Genomic DNA, 21,286 nt, shown 5'->3' with positions numbered 1-21,286 from the left:
TCTTTCAATTCATAATTGGTAAGTGAAGTGCTTGGAACTGAAATTTTCTAATTTAAAAAAGTCAGCAGTAACATTAAATTTGTAGCATCCCAGTCTTTGTAAAAGAGGTTGATCCTGTGCATCATTTTAATAATTATTTAGTAATTCAAATATAGCCAATCTACTTTTGAGATATTGAAAATTGCTTTTTCTTGGAATGTTTAAAGTATATAAAAACAAACAATCCCGTGCAAAAATCAAACATTTGTTTTGCATACAGAGACTGCAAAAAGCAACTTCAGTTCGGAAAAGAAACTGCAGAAATCGTTTAACTTCGATGAAACATGATTGTGCAGCCTGTCTGTGACATGATTCATATGTTATCATGTCATATCTCTCATGAATGATCTTCAGGGACATCAACTTGGATATTTCTGTAATAATGACAGAGAGCCTATCAATACTCAACATTACTACAGGATGAAACTAACAGCAACTTCTGGCATTCATATACACACAATTTTAGATGGAAGTCCAGAGGTTGTTGTGCAGGAATTGCATTTCTCTTTCACAGGAAGCACTGTTTCAAACCTTGCCAAAAGATGAGGCACTAGAGTGGTGTGAATTTATAATATTTACTTAAGGGATGTAACATCAGAAGTAAAAAGTATTGATAAACATCCTCTCTGAATCAGTCAATAATTTTGTAGTTGAAAAGTATCACTTCCCCAGGAGAAAATTATTGGCCCGAATCTTCTGCCTTTTTAGCTAAGTGCAAGATGGATTAGTTTTTTGAGAGATTGCTACCTCAAGGACTAGTGAGATTTTCATCATATCTTACCATGTGTGACTCATTAACCACCTACTTCATCCAATTTCATTCCTCTTGTTTGATTCCTGCCCTATTTTGCTGTGCACCATTCCCTCAACAAATATTCACCAAAAGACTGGCATCTCATGCATTCACACTAACTTTCAGAGGTCGCTTTGCATCTTAATGAGCATTGATATTTCAAAGTTACACTGCTCAGTCAGATTTTTCTGGCAGTGGGTTAATTTAGAATGTCCAGTTTTGAGTCCATGTTCACTTGACCACATCATCCAGTCAGAAACACCCCAATAGTCATCCAATCAAACCACTGGGGTCGACAGACTTCAAACAGGCTCCCTCCAACTACAGAACCAGGAATTACATTAGGATGTTGTGAGAGAAAAAGAAAACTTATTGTTTTGCACTTTGGTGGCATAGTTGATAATGTACTGTTCATTATATGGCTCTTTTAATACATGGTGTTGCTTTGACCTTACAACTGCTTGTTAATCTCTCTGAATAGCCTCAAATGTAACTGTTCCAGCATGAGCTGTAACTTCATGCCCATACAGGATGTACCATGGATTGATGTCTGTCTTGGGAGCCTATTGCAACATATGGTGGCAAGAGGAACAAGCCTATACAAGGCCAAAAACAAAATCAGAAATGACTGGAAAAATTCAGGTCTGGCAGCATCTGTGGGGAGAAAGCAGAGTCAATGTTTCAGGTCCAGTGACCAGTCTTCTTTTTGTTTCTAATTTCCAGCATTCACTGGTATTTGAGTTTATTTTTATTAAGCCTATACAGGGCAATGGGTCATGCTAACACACTGGTCCCTTGTCTTACAAAACATGGCTGACTTTCCCTGACACCTGTGTCCAAAAGTGCTGGTGGATGAGCTAGTCAGTGATGTCTGGAGCAGGGAGAAGCACAGCAAACAACAAAGGAATGCTTTCAGGTTGCCAGGCATTGGTCACTACAAGTCTGTGTCCTGTACAGTGCATAAGTCTGTGTGCAATGTTGTTTCCCCTTTAAACACCCACACATTGGTCGGTCTTGAAGTCCCCTCTCTCATAGGTGAAGGTACATATCCTACCCACTCCAAAAATGCCATTTTCTTCCCCGTTATGCACTTCTGTTTTTCAGAATGATGGAAAGCACTTTCTGGCCAGTGGCTTGTAGCCTCCACCTCCAAGTCTTGGTGAGCTCACAAACATCCAAATTCTTTCCCTGGTAGCCTTTCTCATGAATACCATTGACTTCGCACATCCATGGTCTGCAGTCAATCCATCTATACCAGCCTGTACCTGCCTCCATTACCCCCTCGCTCCTACCAACTCTTCGTGTATGAGGTTACCAAATCTTACATTCTCCCCTCCACTTCAAAGCCAACACGTTCCTAACCATGGATAAACACTCCGTCCACTTCCTACACATATCTTTCCATATTGCCCCATGCAAATGCTATTGCCCCCTTCAAAATTATCATTACCCATTCTCCCCAGCCTGGAACCCCCATGATCACAAATAATAACTTTGGAAGTATCTTTCCCATGGCAGAAGCCCCCATTTATCCTCTTCCACTCCCTTTCTCCTTAGTTTTTTGTGGCAAGATCCAATGGATTGACATGGCCCAGCCCCTTGAACAATGTAACCAGACACCATGGACAAGAAGTGCCCGGACCCAGACTGAGGTCTGTATTTCTTGACTGTGTCCATGTGTGGCTGTTAGGGACACACAGGACTGACCAGTGCCTACTCCCTGGATTCTACTGGATGGATACCCCGATTGAGACCACCCTAACTGGACACCAGCTGTGGCCCTTTAGATTGACTGGAGGCAGCTGCCCTTTACTCGCTGTGCTGACCGGCACTGCCTCCAGTCAGTCTGACTGACTTCACCAACAACTACTTCCCTCAGACTTTAAGACATGGCTGACCATTTACTACACATGCAGTGTGTTTACTGTATAAGCTGCTGGCATGTGGTGCAGGTGTGAGATTTATGTGGTACACTGTCGTTCACCAGAATAAAAGCTCTCTTGACAGAAGACCTTGCCAACAAAAGGCAGACTGCCTCATCCTGTGACTGTGCTGATTTGCACAATAAAGTAATGCAAGGCAAGCTATAGATACTGCTAGCATGAAGTAAGCTGCAAAGGAGTAAGCATTAAAAGAGCAAACGAACAACCCTGAAATGTAGTCTCATTTGTGATTTGGGATCTTGTTGATGTGTTTGAAACATCCCTGCTACAGTCTTTCAGTATTAATTGCTGGTGAGCCCTATGATCCAAGTCCATGTTTTCTGACCTGCCTTAAAATATATCAGAAAGACGCCATGATGGTTGTCACGTTTGTCGAGTATTGGATGCTCATGTCTGTGGAAGAGGGGTGTATGCAGCCAGTGCTGTTGGATTGTGCCCTGTGATGTTTTTGGTTCTCAGAAACATAATAATCTTCCAGAGCAAGCAGTGACCTGAACTCTCTAGGTACCCACTCTGATTTCCATGTTAAGTTTTCTCAATGTCTAACTTGTTCAGCACATTTGGTAAAATAAGAAGCTTTTTTTTTGCTTTTTTACTTCTTTGTCCCCAAATCATCCGCAGATGTAGATAATTTATTTTTAAACACAGTGACACAGTAAACAGACACTATTCTGTAGAGATTGTATTATACATTTTTTTCCCACCACCATGCAATGCTGTCATCCAAAACGTGAAGGGGAGTAGAAGGAGGGATCTAAATCAAATGGAGTAAGGGGAGAATAAAGTACTCAACTCCCACCTCTCCCTAAATGTCGAGAGCACTGGTGGACACCAGGTACTCCCTCTCCAAGGATATGCAAGCTTGAACATAACCGTAGAAGAGGAACAGGCAGTCAGCAGAAACTAATATTGCATGTGATCAAGGATTTTGATCAACCAGCATCCTCAGATGAATATCTCTGTCCTGATATAAATTCACAGTCACAGAGATGTACAGCACACAGACCATTTGGTCCAACCCATCCATGCCAACCAGAATTTTACATTAATCTAATCCCATTTGTCAACAGTTGGCTCATATCCCTCGAAACCCTTCCTATTCACATACTCATCCAGATGTCTTTTAAATGTTGTAAATATCCCAGCCTCCACCGCCCCCTCTGGCAGCTCATTCCATACTCGCACCACCCTCTGCATGAACAGGTAGCCCCTTAGATACCTTTTAAATCTATCTCCTCTCAACCCTAAACCTATGCCCTCTAGTTTTGGACTTCCCTACCCTGGACTATTCACCTCATCCATGCTCCTCATGATTTTATAAACCTCTAAACAGTCACTCCTCAGCCTCCGAGGATCTAGGGAAAACAGCCCCAGCCGATTCAGCCACTCCCTATAGTTCAAATCCTTCAACCCTGGCAACATCCTTGTAAATCTTTTCTGAACCCTTTCAAGTTTCTCAACATCTTTCTTATATCAGGGAAACCAGAATTGAATGTAGTATTACAACAGTGGCCTAACCAATGTCCTGTGCAGCTGCACTATGATCTGACCAATAAAGGAAAGCATGCCAAATGCCTTCTTCACTACCCCATGACTCCACTTTGAAGGAAGCATGAATATGCATCTTCAGGTCTCTTTGTTCAGCAACACTCCCCGGGACCTTATCATTAAGTGTATAGGTCCTGTCCTGATTTGCCTTTCCAAAATACAGCACCTCACATTTATCTAAATTACATTCCATCTGAAACTCCTCAGCCCATGTCCCATCTGATCAAGGTCCCATTGTACTCTCAGGCATCCTTTTTCACTATACACTACACCAACAATTTTGGTGTCATCTGCAAACTTACTACCATACCTCCTACATTCATATCTAAATTATTTATATAAATTTAAAAGCAGTGGACCCAGTATTAATTGTTGTGGCACACTGCTGTTCATAGGCCTTCAGTCTGAAAAGCAAGCCCCCAACATCACCCTCTGTTTCCTACCTTCAAGCCAATTTTGTATCCATATACCTAGTTCTCCCTGTATTCCATGTGATCTAATCTTGATAACTAGTCTACCATGTGGAACCTTGTCAAATACCTTACTGAAGTCCATATAGATGTCTACCACTGTGCCTTCATCAATCTTCCTCATCATTTCTTCAAAAAACTCAATCAAGTTAGTGAGACACGATTTCCCATGCATTATCCCTAATCAGTCCTTGTCTTTACATGTATAAATCCATGTAAATCCTGTTCCTCAGAAGTCCAGGGAGTTGAGCTGCAGTCAAATATGGTGAGCCTGACATGATTTGAACACGCAATCTTCTGGTCTGGAGTCAGATGCACTACCTTTGCATCACAAGCTGGCACCCACTGAGATGAGTTGGGCCATCAACACAACAATTATCAAAGAACAATTCCCCTCAATTGGCAACTGCCTTATGAGAAACCCATCACGCCACAATCCAAAAACATAATTGGTGGAACTAAATGTTACTGGGAATGAGATAGCAAACTGGGAATCTCACTGTAGCCCAAGTATAGTGGATAACTGCTACCTATCACTTTCAGCCAGTTCGATGCTGACCTTTACCTGGAAAAATTAAAGAGGGTTGGAAAGGGGGATCTTTATAGATCCCTTAAAGGCTTCCAAACTGCTACAGGTGACGAACACCATTTTCTCACTGAACTGGTTTCACTACATTTAGCCCTGTACTTGGACCATGCCTGGAAACACCCCACCAGCCAAAGTTCGGTGAATTGCCCAGGCCCACATGCCTCATTCCTGCCTCATTCTGATTTTCAATATTCCTGTTTTCATTCTGCATGTCCCAAGGATTATGTCTCAGTTACTTTTGCTTTCCTTGTTCACAGAAACCATCAAACCTCGATAGAAGGAGACATTATTGCTTAGAATTTTTGCTGATGAGCCTGAAGCAACTTGATAGGCATCTGTCAATGAGATTAGTCATGAGAGATCATTGCTTTGAAACGTTAGCTCTGTTTCTTTCTCTACCCTGATGCTGCCTGATCTACCTAGTATTTCTAAACTTGTCAGGTTTTTATTTTGGATTTCCAGTAAGTGTGGTATTTTGCACTTTTATGAGTAAAATTATGCTGTTCACAGTAACATTCTATTACATGAGAAGCAATAGTTTCATAATGTATTTAATTAGACCACACTTGATTTGCACCTTAATATAATTTTCATACATTTGTTCCACATCTCTTGCTACTCTAAGCTAACAGAAGAAAAACTCCTGATGAAGGGCCTTTGCCCAAAACGTTGATTCTCCTGTCCACGGATGCTGCTTGAACTGCTGTGTTTTTCCAGCACCACACTCTCGACTCTAATCTCCAACATCTGCATTCCCCATTTTTTTCCCAAAAGAAAAACTCCACCTATCTGAAACTTCAAAGCTAAAATTGGTTCCAATGCACACACTTTCAAAGTGAGAATTCCAAACTTCTACTTCCTTAACAAAAACATGCTTCCTGATTTGGATTACTTACAGTGTGGAAACAGGCCCTTCAGCCCAACAAGTCCACACCGACTCTCCGAAGAGCAACCCACCCAGACCCATTCCCCTACACCTAACACTATAGGCAATTTAGCATGGCCAATTCACCTAGCCTGCACATTTTGGGACTGTGGGAGGAAACCCACACAGACACGGGGAGAATGTGCAGGCTCCACACAGACAATTGCCTGAGGTGAGAATTGAACCCAGGTCTCTGGCACTGTGAGGCAGCAGTGCTAACCACTGTGCCACAGTGCCACCCATGATTGTCCAAACACTAATTTAAAGATCATTGGCACTTTATCTTTTAGCTCTTTTTTTAAAAAAAGGGAAGTAGACTGCCCCCTGTGTGGACTTTAGTTTTGCTAGAAAAGGCATACAAAATGGCCAAGATCAGCGGGAAACTAGAAGATTGCGAAAGCTTTAAAGGTCAACAGAAATCCATAAAAATAGCTATAAAGAAAAGTAAGATAGATTATGAGAATAAAGTAGCTCAGAATATAAAGACATTTAGCAAAGGTTTCTATCAATATATAAAAAAAAGAGTGGCTAAAGTTGTTCAGAGGATGAGAAGGGGGATTTAGTTATGGGAATATGATGAAATGGTTGAGGCATTGAATAGGTATATAGTGTCAGTCTTTACAGTGGAGGACACTAATAACATGTCAGTAATTGACCAAGAGACAAAGGTAAATTAGTACCTGGAAACAATCATCATCATGGTAGAGGTAGTGTTGGGCAATCTAATGGTGGTAAAGTTAAAAAGAATCTCCTCGCCCTGATGGAATGCATCCCAGGATAATAAAAGAGTTGGCAGGAGAAACAGCAAATGTACTTGTGGTAATTTTTCAAAATTCACTGGACTCTGGAGCATTTCCAGCAGATTGGAAAACAGCAAATGTGATTCTATGGAATTGTCTGCCCAGTGAAGTAGTTGAGGCTTCCTCAGTAAATGTTTTTAAAGTTAAGTTAGATAATTTTTTGAGCAGTAAAGTTATTAAGGGTTACTGTGAGAGGGTGGGTAAGTGGAGCTGAGGCCACGAAAAGATCAGCCATGATCTTATTGAATGGCGGAGCAGGCTCGAGGGACCAGATGGCCTACTCCTGCTCCTAATTCTTATGCTCTTATGCCTGTATTTGCATCTTCAACCTTCTTTATTAGTAAGTAGAGGAACATTTAGAAATCTTGTTTACCATGAAAGAACTTTTGCACTGAAGTGACTTAACTCTAAATTTGATGATTATAGACAGGACTTTCATGGAGTTGTAAACACTCCAGAGCCATTATAAAAGATTGAGAAAGACTGGGTTCAAGGATTCCTGCCTCCCCTACTAGGCTCACAATTAGCACATCATATAAAGTTCCTTAGCATGCAATTGCAACAGATCTATTTGAAATATGTACAATTATTTTAACCCAATTGTATATTTACCGGTTGTTGGTGATATCAGTGATTGTGGAACTATATTGCATCCCCTGGGTCAAGGTAGGCAGTCCATAGTGATGCAATTATGAAGGGTGAGGATTGGGGTAGGGGTAGGGAATGGGTGTAAGCAATGGATATTCCAGGGGCAGGAACTTAGACATGGGCATATTCATAGCCACTGTGAGATCCCTATGTGGGTGATGGAGCTGTCCTCAAGAAAGCCTCCTTTCAGTTGTCTGCTGAGAGGTTGGCAAGTCTTAATTGAAAAATCCCCACATAATGGCCATAGTAATGCTATTTTGGTAATCACGGCATCATTTAAGGCATTTTGCAATCATCCACAGGTAAAATCGTCTAAATATTAATGGACAGGTTAAAAATTGGAGACAGTCTTCATTTGAATGAATGTGATCTCACCTTCGGATTATTAAAACAAACCTTGAAAGCAGCACCACAAATTTTGTTCCCATATCTGAGCTTCTGAATAATTAAATTAAATGATATTTGAATACTTTGTGACTCCATCAATTTACTTGTATTTTACCTAAATGGAAGTAAATTGATGGAGACTCAAATTCTTTGAATATCATTTGCTGCACCAAATTTAACAACTTTTAAATTTTTGACAAATAGTATCCTGAAGCCTGATGCAAAAATCTAGATATAGGATCACATTATAGATGTAATCCATAAATATTAGATGTATCTGGTCTAGGCTCACTACCTTGCCTGAGGCTCTATCTAATTTAATTTTAAAAAAACATTAAGAGCCCCTTATATGCCAAAACAGCTGAGAAATGAGAAATATTCAATGTGAATTGAGAAATAACTAACAGCCTTGTAGTAAAGAAGGTGCCATAGAGTATTAGCCATAATATGTTGAAGTTTGAGTTTGATAATAATGAATTTGAAAGTGATTTAGTTAAGTCGTATACTAGGGATTTAAATTTATATAAAACAAACTATAGATGCAGCCAAAGGGCTGAGCTGGCTTAGATAGATTGGGAATCCATGTGAAAAATAGAATGGTAGATAAGTAATGCCAACAATTAAAGAATTAATGCATAATTTACAACAAACATACATAATATTGGGGAATTTGAAGCTAACAGATAAGATGACACAACTGTTGCTAACAAGAGAAATTAGTATTGGTTGAAAGTAGATACAAATTGAAAGGGAGTGACTTATAATATTACCAAAAAGAATGGTTGGCCAGAGGATTGAGACAATATTAGAATTCAGCAAAAGAAGATCAAGAAATCAGTAAGATTAAGAAAGAAAAAAATGAGTTGGAACATATGATTAAGTGTTTCTGGTGGTGTATAATAAGGAAGAAATTAGTGAAAGTAAATGTGGACATGTTGTAGGGGGGGGGGGAGGGGGGGGGGGTGGGTTGGTGAGGGGGGGTGGAATCGTGTAAATTTCTAATTGAAAATAAGAAGGTTCCTGAAAGCTTAACTAAACACCTTCTATATGCATTCAATATGAATAATGCAAAAACAAAATTTGAAAATAATGGAAACCACGGATCAAGAATGTATTAGGAACTTGCACAGATAGTAGGAGCATTAGTTGTGAGCTTCCAGAATTCCTTAGATTCATAAGGAATTCCTAAGGATTGGAAGCAAATGTATCCTTATACTTTATGAAGAGAGAAAGAGAAAAAAAGTGCAGTACTATAGGCCAGTTACCCAACAATTGCCATTGGAAATACGTTAAAACATTTCATTAAGAATTCAATAGCAGGGCATTCAGAAAATCATAATATGATTAAACAGTATCAATATACATTTTGAAAAAAGAAATTGAACAGAATCTTCCTTGACCCTGACTAATATGCATTATCATGAGAAATTTGGATAAAAATCGAATGAGATGCTGAAAGAGGATCTCCTTACCTTCAAGGCCATAAGGCCACTTTTTAAAAGAAACTCCCAGATGTTGAGATGAGATTCTTGCCACTAGCACTGAGAGGCTGGTTGATGGGGGAAAAGAAATAAACAAAACATTTTTTTTTTCAATAATGAGAGATTGGGAAATGTTTTCAGTCAGAGGAACCTTAGTGTCCTCAGACATGAATCATAGCAAATTAACATACGGGCACAGTAAGAAATTAGGGGAACAAATTATTCACTGACTTTTGTTTTGACGACATTGGAGTATAAGTCTAAATACATTTTATCATAATTATAAATGAAATTGGAGTGGCCACCCAAGAGTAGTAAGTGCAGCTTTGGTTTCCAGTCCCAAGAAACAGTATATTTATCAGAGAGGAAATGCAACTAACATTCTGAAGAAGGGTTATGCCTGAAACATCAATTCTCTTGCTCCTCGGATGCTGCCTGACCTGCTGTGCTTTTCCCAGCACCATACTTTATCAACTCATATAACAAATGTTGACCAGATTGATTCCTGGGATGAGGGGAATTTCGCTGTAAGATGATATTGAGTAGAATATCCTGGAATTTTAGATAGATGAGATGACTTAATTGAAGCAAAAGCATTCCTTAAGGGGTTTGAAAGTAAAGATGCTGAGGAAATTGTTTCCTTTGTTGATGAATCTAGATCAGAGAATAAGGAATAAGTCCTTTAGGACTGAGATTTAAATAAACTTCACTCAGGGGGCTGTCAATTTTTCATTCTTGACCACAGTTGTTGAGTTTAGGGTGGAGGCTGACGGACTTTTTTGTGCATACAGGGAATCAAAGGATATAGGAAGCAAGAAAGTGGGTTTGAAGTAAAGTGACAGCCATAACCTTAATGACTCAGACCAGTCTTGAAAAGCCAGATAGCCTAATTTTGGTCCTACTTCTTTTGTACTTAAGTTCTTATAACTTTATTAACCAACTTGCACAAGTTACTCTGAATCATTCAGTCATTTCTTACAATGAAATAAAATTAAATTATTCAACACTTTGAATTAAGCAACTAAATAACTGAGTTAAATGGGAATTTAAGGTTCAAATGTTCAGATAATTTGAATTAAATTATTCAGAATTAAAAATTAAAATGCTAGTTCATTGACGTATTCCAAGTAATTTCAATATGTTTTTTTACAAATGTGCTCCCAAATTCTAATTCTAAACTGGCTGTAGAGAGCAATTTAAAAGAAAGCAATGTGAAATAGCTGCTAAAATTTCAGATTTAGGTATAGCTGATGTTCATGTGGTGAGACAGAAACTGTGCACATTAAACTGGGCAAATTGGTTAACAAGTGAAATATCTGAAGGTCATCAGGATGTGTTAAAAAATAAATAATGTGAATGGTTCAGTGTCAGTCCAACAAGTTCAACCACTTTCATTTGAGTTGCCTTTGGAAACCTCTGAAGATAAGAGCTTAGTTACTGATGTTCTCAGCCAAGTTGTCAAGATTCCACATTACTTTCATACAGCCACAACCGAGTCAGGCTGGTCATGCAGCCAGAATGCAAGGCCTTGCCATATCAACACAAACCTTCTCAGGAGAGCTTCAATTTGGCTTTATTTAGGAGTTTTGATATCAACTTTGAGTCATTTGAGAATGTCATTCAGAATCATTCCCCTGTTGCTGACAAATAAAACAAATAGTACAGGTTTCTTTGAATGCAAGTGCATATCTGAGGAGAAAAAAAACGTCCCAAACCTGTAATATTTCCAAAACTCAATCATTTCTGGGAAGCGAGATGATGTAATTTGAAATGATTTATTTTAGAGTTTGGAAGTTGTACTAGTGGCCTGTGAGCTTGGATTGTGTCTCAAAAAGAGTTTAATGATTAATTTGTTAATATTTTGTAATTATAATGATTTATTTTAAAACACTATGAGAGAAAGAGACTTCCTCAAAGGTAATGGGGTTGTGTTTTCAATGGATGAGTTTTACAGATAAATCGAGTAAACAGACGTACATTAGCATTCAGTGAGAAGGATCCAACATTTCCTATGGCTTGGGAAAATAGCCATAGCTTGAAGAAACTCTATTTATTTCAGATTGCAGAAGTCTTGTTTGAAATTGGATGTTGTAAAGACCATCTCATTTATATTTTCTGTATTTTTGATTGTGGATTGCGATGGAAAAAATAAGTACTGTGGAAAAAATGATGGCACTTTTTAAAAGCAATTTAACTTGATAGTCATTGAAAGTGCTTTTTAAACTGTTGTTTGTTCAAGCAGTAGGGAAGCAGAGTTGCACATGAGTTGTAGTCAAAGAAAGGTGTGTAAAAATTTATTGCCTCAATCAAGAATCATTATTCCCCACTGACAAAGATATTCTGAAATAACTATACAATTAGCTCCCAGATGGCTGAACATCTTGACGGTGTGAATGTCTGGGCAGGAGCTATTAGATATCTGGAAAGGAAAGAACTGGCCCCTTTACCACATCCTAAAGAAAAACCTCAAGCCTGAAGGAAACCAATTCATTTCCCTTCATCAGTTGCTGTAGGTTTTGACTCTTGACCAATAAGTCGGAGATGTCACAAAGTGTAAACCAGGACAATTCGGGCATGCTTTATTTCTGATTCCTGATGGAGGGCTTATGCCCGAAATGCAGATTCTCCTGCTTCTCAGATGCTGCCGGACCTGCTGTGCTTTTCCAGCACCGCATTCTCGACAAAGTGTGAACCAGTCCTCTTGTGCCTCCAACAACAAGGGGGGTAGGAAGATCACGAGGTGCAGGACCTGATAAGGTAATCAAAGCAAACTCTATAGACAGACTATTGAGACTATTGAATACTTTCCAGGATACTTTCTTTTTATATTTGTCTGTGTCTGTCTGTGTATAGTTGTTTGTAGAGTGGGTTTCATGGCGTGTTTGTAGGGGGAGAGGTGGGACGGAGCAGGGAGGTTAGAGTTTTTGTTGATTTGCATGTGGTTCATATGTGTGTTTGTAATAAATAGTAATTCTTGATAAGTACAGAAAACTGGCTCCATTCTTTTGGGTCTTAAAAGACCAGTAAATTGGTAAATTTTGCATACTTCAGCAAAATCTTTAACTTTTGTGATGGCTCCAGGAATAGTGGAGTTTGATTTCTAGTGTGTTATCTGAGTGATGTGCAACAATATAAAAGACAGCTGTTCCTGAAGAAAGGGGATAGTTTATAACTCCTTAAGAAGTAGGTTACCTCAGTGTAATAAGCTTATTTTTAAAGTTCCAGATCAGAAGTGTTTGGTTAAAATTACAGAGGGGGATTATTGAAGATGATAAAGTTTCAGCTCAGTTGAATAAAGATTCAAGGAAGCTGCAATAGATTCTCAAACAGAATTAAAATGAGATTATTGGGATTTTATTTTGTTGTGTTTTTTGAAATCATTAAATTTAAATTGTAAATAAACAATTTAGTTCATTCTCTTTATTTTCTAAAATTCTTCTGTGTAATAAACACCAGTTTAATAGATAAAAGCAATGTGCAACACTGCTGCATATGTTTCAATAAAAGACTATCTTGTGAAAGCCAAACAAAACCATCATGTCAGATTTCAGTATGATCTCTGTCTTGTCTCGTAATAACAATAACTGGGAAAAAAACATCTATCATTTCTTGAGATCATCACATTTTACGGTTTGCATGTCAATTCTTTTAAAGATGCATAAGACAAATATTCTGGCAATACAGCTTTTCTAGCATGCAATTTGTATTCAAATCTATAATATCATTTATAAATTCAACGATGGCACAGGTTCTGATTGCCAATTTATCGATTTTCAATACAGCAAAGGTAGGAAAAAACGCAACATTTAACAATCTGATTGATAACATTAGTTCTGTATTTGTTTTCATGAAAACCCAGTTGGTGCCACATATACTCATATTGCTTTTGTCATGATTTGGAGATGCTGGTGTTGGACTGGGGTGTACAAAGTTAAAACTCACACTACACCAGGTTATAGTCCAACAGGTTTAATTGGAAGCACACTAGCTTTTGGAGCACCGCTCCTTCATCAGACTTTTGTCATGGTTGAGTACACCAGTGGTCAAAGGGGTTTAAAGTCTCACAGGAGTCCAGCAGTCTGTGCCCCATGTGGAAATGGATATTGTGGTATTGAAGAATCAAACAGACATCTATTACAACAAACTTAGGTACAAAATTGAAATTGGTTCATTACAGAAGTATCTGATCGATGAGTAAGCTATAATATTTCAGTGGAGGAGCATAGTTCTAATAGAGAGTCATGCTTCAAGAGATCCAATGTAATGTGAGATGTCTATACTGTCAGCTTAGATACTATGATGCAGTCATGGTATCATGAGCATGCCTCCTAAAGGGATATTATAACAAAACAGCAAGTATGGACTTGTCAGGGACTAACTGTGCAGGGTAACAGACAGCATTAATCAAGGTAATGTGACTGATGCGGTATATGTAAACATATAAAAGATATTTTATAATGTGCCCCATAATAATCTTTCCCCCAAATTGAAGTTGCTGGGATAAAAGTGAAAGTGGCAGCACATAGTTGAATTTGGCTCTGTGTCAGGAAACAGAGTAATGGTGGTCAATTCTTTCTCAGGCTGACACAAATGATTGGAAATATAAACATCTGCCAGGAAGGAGAAGGTTCTGGCACTCCAAACCTCTGATGGAAGAAAAAGATAATATCAAGGGTATATATCATGCCAATTGCTCATATTCTATTGATCACTTATGGCATTGTAGAAGGGGAGCCAAAATAACTGTTAACTTCAGATTCTACAAGTTTGAAAGATACAGGAGTGTGCTTATGTAGTTCATCAATGTGGAGGTGCCAGTGTTGGACTGGGATGGATAAAGTTAAAAATCACACAACACCAGGTTATAGTCCAACAGGTTTATTTGGAAGTAAAAACTTTCAGAGCACTGCTCCTTTGTCAGTGGGGCAGGATCATAGGACACCAAATTTATAGTAAAACATCCAAGTGTCATACGAGTGATGTAATGCAAACCTAGATTGCTGTTAAGTCTTTTATCACTTAGAATGGGAATGCAGGTTTTGATTCACTAATATGTAAATGCCAGCACTTTCTTCAAGTCACATTCCTGAGATAACTTAAGGTTTTATTTAAAAAAAGTAACATCTCAGCTCAGACAATGCATTAAAGATATGAGGTTAGAGTCTGTATTCCAACATTGAGTCGGACTGGTTCTATCTCCAAAGTAGGAATTTATCAAATGCTACATGGACTGACTGCCTACAGATTCTATGCTTTTGGAATAAATAGAATGCACCTGCAAATACAAATTCACCCGATAGACTTACATGTGTTTGTGCATACCATGTGAGGGGAAAAGAGAGGTGTGTGTGTGTGTGTCTGAGAGAGGGTCTGCTTGAGTGTGTGAGTGTAGTCATGTGAAAGAGTGTATGTGCTTGTGTGTGTGTGACAGTGTTTGGTGTAGTGAGGTCACCTGTAGTGTGACATGAACCCAAGTTCCCGGTTGAGGCTATCCTCATGTGTACCGAACTTGGCTGTCTGCCTCTGCTTGGCCACGCTACATTGCTGCATATCTCGAAGTCCACCTTGGAAGGCTGTCACCCAAAGATCTGAGGCGGAATATTCCTGACCGCTGAAGTGTTCCCCAACTGGGAACACCCCTGTCCGGCGATTGTTGCATAGTTTCCATTTATCCGTTGATGTAGTGTCTGCTTTGTCTCACCAATATGTCACGCCTCGGACGTCGTTGCCTGCAGCATATGAGGTAGACAATGTCAGCCGAGTCACAATTGTACTTGCCACGTACAGGGTGGGTGGTGTCCCCATGTGTAATGGTGATATCCATGTTGACACTTTAACATGTCTTGCAGAGGTTGCCATGACAGGGTTTGACAGTGTTGTGGTAGATGTTGTCCTGAAGATTGGGCAGTTTGCTGCAAACAAGGTTTAGCAGTTGTTTGAAGGTGAGAAATGGAGGCACCGGGAAAATCTTGGTGAGGTGCTCATCCTCATTAATAACGTGTTGTAGGCTGCGAAGAACATGGTGTAGTTTTTTGCTGCTCTTGGGAAGTACTGGACAATGAAGAGCATCCTACTGGTCATATTCTGTGTCTGTCTCCTGAGGAGGTCATTACGTTTTCTTGCTGTGGCACATCGGAGCTGGCAATTGATGAGTCGAGCATCATACCCTGTTCTTACGATGGCATCCTTCAGTATCTTCCATCACATGCCTCTTCATCTGAACAAATCCTCTAAATGTTTTGGGATTGTCTGTTGTGGATGGCTATTTAATATGCTTGCTCAAGAAGTGCAGCATCGTGAGGTTATCGGTGGGCTTGCGGTAGAGTGTGGTACTTGATGGAGATGCATGTGTCCAAGACTGAGACTGATTCTAAAACGTAGTCCATGGTAAGTTTGGTGGTGGGATGAAACGTTTTGATATCACGGTGCAGTGGTTTCAGTGAATCCTTGCTCTGTGTCCAGAGGAAGAAAATGTCATCAATATATCTGGTGTATAGTGTTGGTTGGAGGTCCTGTGCAGCAAAGATGTTTTGTTTAAACTTGTACATGAAAATGTTGGAATATTGGGGTGCTAGGGGAAAGTGAGGACTGCAGATGCTGGAGATCAGAGCTGAAAATGTGTTGCTGGAAAAGCACAGCAGGTCAGGCAGCATCCAAGGAGCAGGAGAATTGACGTTTCGGCCATGAGCCCTTCTTTAGGAAGGGGTGCTAGTTTGATCCCCATGGCTGTTCTGTGTGTCTGGATGGAGAGCTTGTTGTCAAAGGTGAAGATGATGTGGTCGAAGATGAAGTGGATGAGTTGTAGGATGGTACCCGGAGATTGGCAGTTGTTAGTATTGAGTACTGAGGCTGTTGCAGTGATACTGTCATCATGGGGGATGCTGGTGTAGCGTGCTGAAACGTTCATTGTGACAAGGAATGTTCTTGGTTCAACTGGTCAGTGGGTGCAGCATTTCAGTAAGAAATTCATAGTGTCGGGGCGGAAGCAGGGGTTCCCTAAACAATGGGTTTCAAGATGCCCTTGACATAGCCAGAGAGGTTCTCACACATGGTCCCATTGCTTGACATGATGGGATGTCCAGGTGTGTTGACTTTGTGTATCTTTGTAAGGCTATAGACGTCCCCTATGTGACAAGTACGTGGGATGAGAGTGCGTAGGGAACTCTGAAGCACTGGATCAAAAGTCTTGATCAATCTGTTTAGTTCACGGGTGTCTTTCGGTCGGATCGGACAGTAGTTGCCTGTAGTGTTGCTGGTTATTCGGTTGTCGGTACACTTCCTTGCAGTAGTCCATTCTATTCTAAATGATGATGGCTCCTCCTTTGTCTGCTGTTTTGAAGATTGACATAATAATGAATTGAAACCTGCAACCCATTCTAAGTGATTAAGACTTAACAGCAATCTAGGTTTGTTCAATACATTGCATCAGTTGTATGACACATTGATCTTTTATTATAATTTTTGCATCCTATGATCCTGCCCCACGAGCTACCTGATGAACAAGCAATACTTCTAAATGAGCCTGTTGGACTATAACTTGGTGTTGTGTGATTTTTAATGTAATTCATTAAGGATAGCAATAAAAAAATGCCAAATATGATGCAAATTTCCATGATTACAGCTAACTACATTCAGAATGGGTTGTTCTTTGGAGTGGTTGGACGTATTTATAGTGGAGGAATTATTCTAGTAGAAGTTGAAGAATGAAAATTGTGGTCCAAGATTGACCTAATTTCAGCACTTTGGCAGACTGTGTTGTCACTCCATCCCAGAGTAGTAGGGGGGAAAATGGAAATATTTCACATTTGATGCTTTGTTAAAAATCTCACAAAACAGTTCTCAACCTGAAGGGATGAGATTCTATACTTGCAACTGTTTACTTCATGGGCAAATATGTTTGATCAGCAATCATTAGCAATTCATTTGTTGAAATGGCCATTGTTCTGCTAATTGCTAAATTTGATTTTTCTGTGACATGTTTAACAAGCAATGAATGTATAAGTGCTTTATCAGAAGTTGTGGAGATGAAAGATGTGTTGATTTTTGGCAAAGCAAATTGTGGAATGGCATGAATAGGCAAGAATTTGCAGCGATATGCAGTTCTCTGGGTATCTATTCCTTGTAACACATTGCTCGCTCATTTGTGCATTAATAACTTTGTGTATAGTTCAGTTGATATTTTTTTCCCAAGCAAACTCTGGTCCATTATATTTTTGAAGGTTCATATAACAAGTGTTGCAACAAAAATATATTTAGTGAACTGTAATATTGTTCTCACTCTATCATTAAGGCACACATTGACAAAGCTTCATTAAATAACACAATATAAATTTTACCTTTAATTAAGCTAATGAAATTTATTCCCATTTTTCATGATTATTTGATAAAAGCTACTAAGCAGAAAGTTGAAAAAGCTGAAAAATAAATTGCCAACAGTACAGCTGACTGAACAATGCTGATACATCCTGAAAAGTTACGTACACTGCACATGTTCAGACTGCACAAACAACTCTGAGCAAAAATACCAAGTGTGAGCCTTCAAGTTCAGTGACTGAGACTTTGTCTCAAAAGCATTAATGAATCCAAAATTAAGAGACTGAAAAGAAAATTAATAAGCGAGGTTTTATCCTCTTGTTGTAATTCTTTAAATAAAGGCATGAGCTTAATTTAAGATATTTAAAACCTTTGTTACAAAGGAAAAAAATAAAATGGGTGCATAATATTCATTTAAAAAATGCTGTGTGGGTAATAGGAGCCCAATGGCCAGAATAATACTCTCAACTACTCCCGAACCTTGAGTATTACCCTGGTTCTTTCCATTCAAATACTCATTCAACTCAGATGCATTAAAAATGAGAAGCTATTCAAGTACATGAGAGAAAAAGAAATGGAAAGTTTCAACAATAGATTTAAATGAAGAAAGGGAGGAGGATTCTCTGGTGGAGCATAAATCTCAGCACAGACTGTTTGGATCAAATGGCCTTTCTCTTTCCTGTAAAGCCTTGGTAGTTCCATTCAATCCTGTCTCACGTCTTTTCTATTGCTATTGCTCTCCTGATTAACTTAAAACCTTCATTCACTGTCACCCAATCCCATTTGTTCATCCTCCCACAAGCGCACACAGGCTTTTCATTTAATTTTCCCTTAATCTCTTTTCCTGCCTTTTCCCCCTCAAAGGTTTTTTGCTCACTTCACAAATTCAGAAGAAACAGTAAGGAACAATGCACACCTTGACACCATCCTCCCCCCCTTGGTGCAGGAACTCCCCACATATGTTCGGGACACCACCCACAGTCTCCACCTCCTCTCTGACTTTCGTTTTCCTGGCCCCATTGCCTCATATTCACCATGGACATCCAATCCCTGCACACATCCATCCACTATGATGAAGGTCTCCAATCCCTCCATTTCTTTCTTTCCCACTGACCCAACCAGTACCCTTCCAGTGACACACTCATTTGATTGGCTGAACTGGTCCTCACCACCAACAATTTTTCCTTCGAATCATCTCACTTCCTCCAGATCAAAAGGGTAGCATGGACACCCGCATGGGCCCCAGCTATGGCTCCTCTTCATTAGGTACGTGCAACAGTTCATCTTCCATAGCTACACTGGCATCATTCCCCATCTTTTCCCCTGCGACATCGATGACTGTATTGGTGCCACCTCGTGCTCCCACAAGGAGATTGAACAGTTCATCAACTTCACTAACACCTCAAAGTTTGGGAGAAGATTTGTAGCTCGGGTGCTCGTTGTTGTGGTTCTGTTCGCCGAGCTGGGAATTTGTGTTGCAGACATTTCGTCCCCTGTCTAGGTGACATCCTCAGTGCTTGGGAGCCTCCTGTGAAGCGCTTCTGTGATGTTTCCTCCGGCATTTATAGTGATTTGTATCTGCTGCTTCCGGTTGTCAGTTCCAGCTGTCTGTTGCAGTGGCCGGTATATTGGGTCCAGGTCGATGTGCTTATTGATTGAATCTGTGGATGAATGCCATGCCTCTAGGAATTCCCTGGCTGTTCTCTGTTTGGCTTGTCCTATAATAGTAACTAACACCTTCCACACTGACCTCAAGTTCACCCAGATTATCTCAGACACTTCCCTCCCCTTCCTGGACCTCTCTATCTCCATTTCCGGCAACTGACTCATCACAGATATCTACTTCAAACCCACCAACTTCCACAGCTACCTGGACTACACCTCCTCCCACCCTGCCTCCTGTAAAAACGCTATCCCTTATTCCTAATCCACAACACAGAGGGATCAGAGGCTGACTGACCACCATGATGTTTGTTATTGTTATTCTAACTGCGCATGTTTTCTTTTTGTAAAGTGTAGTTGCCAAATTGTTAAAAGTATGTAAGCTAGGATAAGAATTGTGTGATTCTCTTCGAAAGGTCTCAGTAAAATCAAAAGGGGGGAACTGTAAGATATTGTGTTCTGAGATACTGTGTTATAGGTAATTTTTATTAACTCACTCACCAGCTTGCTATATTCATTAATACTGGGTTCCTGTTCATTATTCATAACCCATTACTAACCTGTTATTTACTATAACACAGTTCCATTCATTCATAAAACTGCAATTCTGTAGTACGTTTTACTATCCAAATTTAAAGTAACCCTTTCTAATCAAAACAACCCTTTCAAACCTATTACTACATTTTTACACCTTATCAGCCCTTGCTGCAAGCAAGTGTAGCATACAGAACAATACCATCACCATCAAGTCTTCATGAAACATTATAATATTAATCAGCCCTTACCAACCATCTCCTGGGGAGAAAGTGAGGACTGCAGATGCTGGAGATCAGAGTCAGGAGTGTAGTGCTAGAAAAACACAGCAGGCCAGGCAGCATCCAAGGAGCAGGAGACTCAAAGACACTGGCATAAGCCCTCCATCAGGAACGGCCTTTCCGAAATTTCATTTCTCATACTCCTCGGATGCTGCCTGACCTGCTGTGCTTTTCCAGCACCACACTCTCGAGAACCATCTCCTGGACCTGAATAGATTCCCTGGTTAGTATGTACCTGTTAAATACCTTTTAACTGGGCCATTATCCCTTTAAGAACAGCACTTCCATGAGATTGCATGAATGAATGAAATGCACTCCAGCAAATCGTAAACAAATCTCACAACCCAGTTGCAGTAATCAGTTTAAGATCCTTTATTCTTTCATTAAGTACAGGTACAATGTTTAACTTAATTAGCGCATTTAGGCCTGGTACTTTTACTAACATTTACTAACTTAAAAGACAAAAGGACTAACACCTCTTAATTATGCAAGCAGACCAGACAGACACTCTTAATCCGACCAGAAGTAGCAGCCAGCACTCCCAGGACAGAAGCCCTTCAAACCTTTGTGTACTATTGTTAAAAAACATAACACCATAGTAATGGAATTTTAATATTTGTAAGAACTGTATTGAAAGGGGGTGTTGTAAGATCTGTATTTCAGGATTCTATTGACACCTCGACCTTGTGCTGTGATTGCTAAATAAAAGAGGCTACTTTCACTACTCATTGATTCCAGTCATTATTTGAACATGATCCCACTCATGTATTGAGGTATGAGGAATGCATTGGATAGAATAAACTAGCCATGAGTACTTAAATGGTGGAGAGGTAATGGCAGACATTTAAAGAATATATGGATGAATTTCAACAA

This window comes from Chiloscyllium plagiosum, unplaced genomic scaffold (genome assembly GCF_037043375.1).
Source record: "Chiloscyllium plagiosum isolate Xiang-an unplaced genomic scaffold, Cpla_swu_hap1 HiC_scaffold_12, whole genome shotgun sequence".
NCBI lineage: Eukaryota > Metazoa > Chordata > Chondrichthyes > Orectolobiformes > Hemiscylliidae > Chiloscyllium > Chiloscyllium plagiosum.
The sequence above is the reverse complement of the archived record's forward strand: the minus strand, read 5'-3'. Positions refer to the sequence as shown.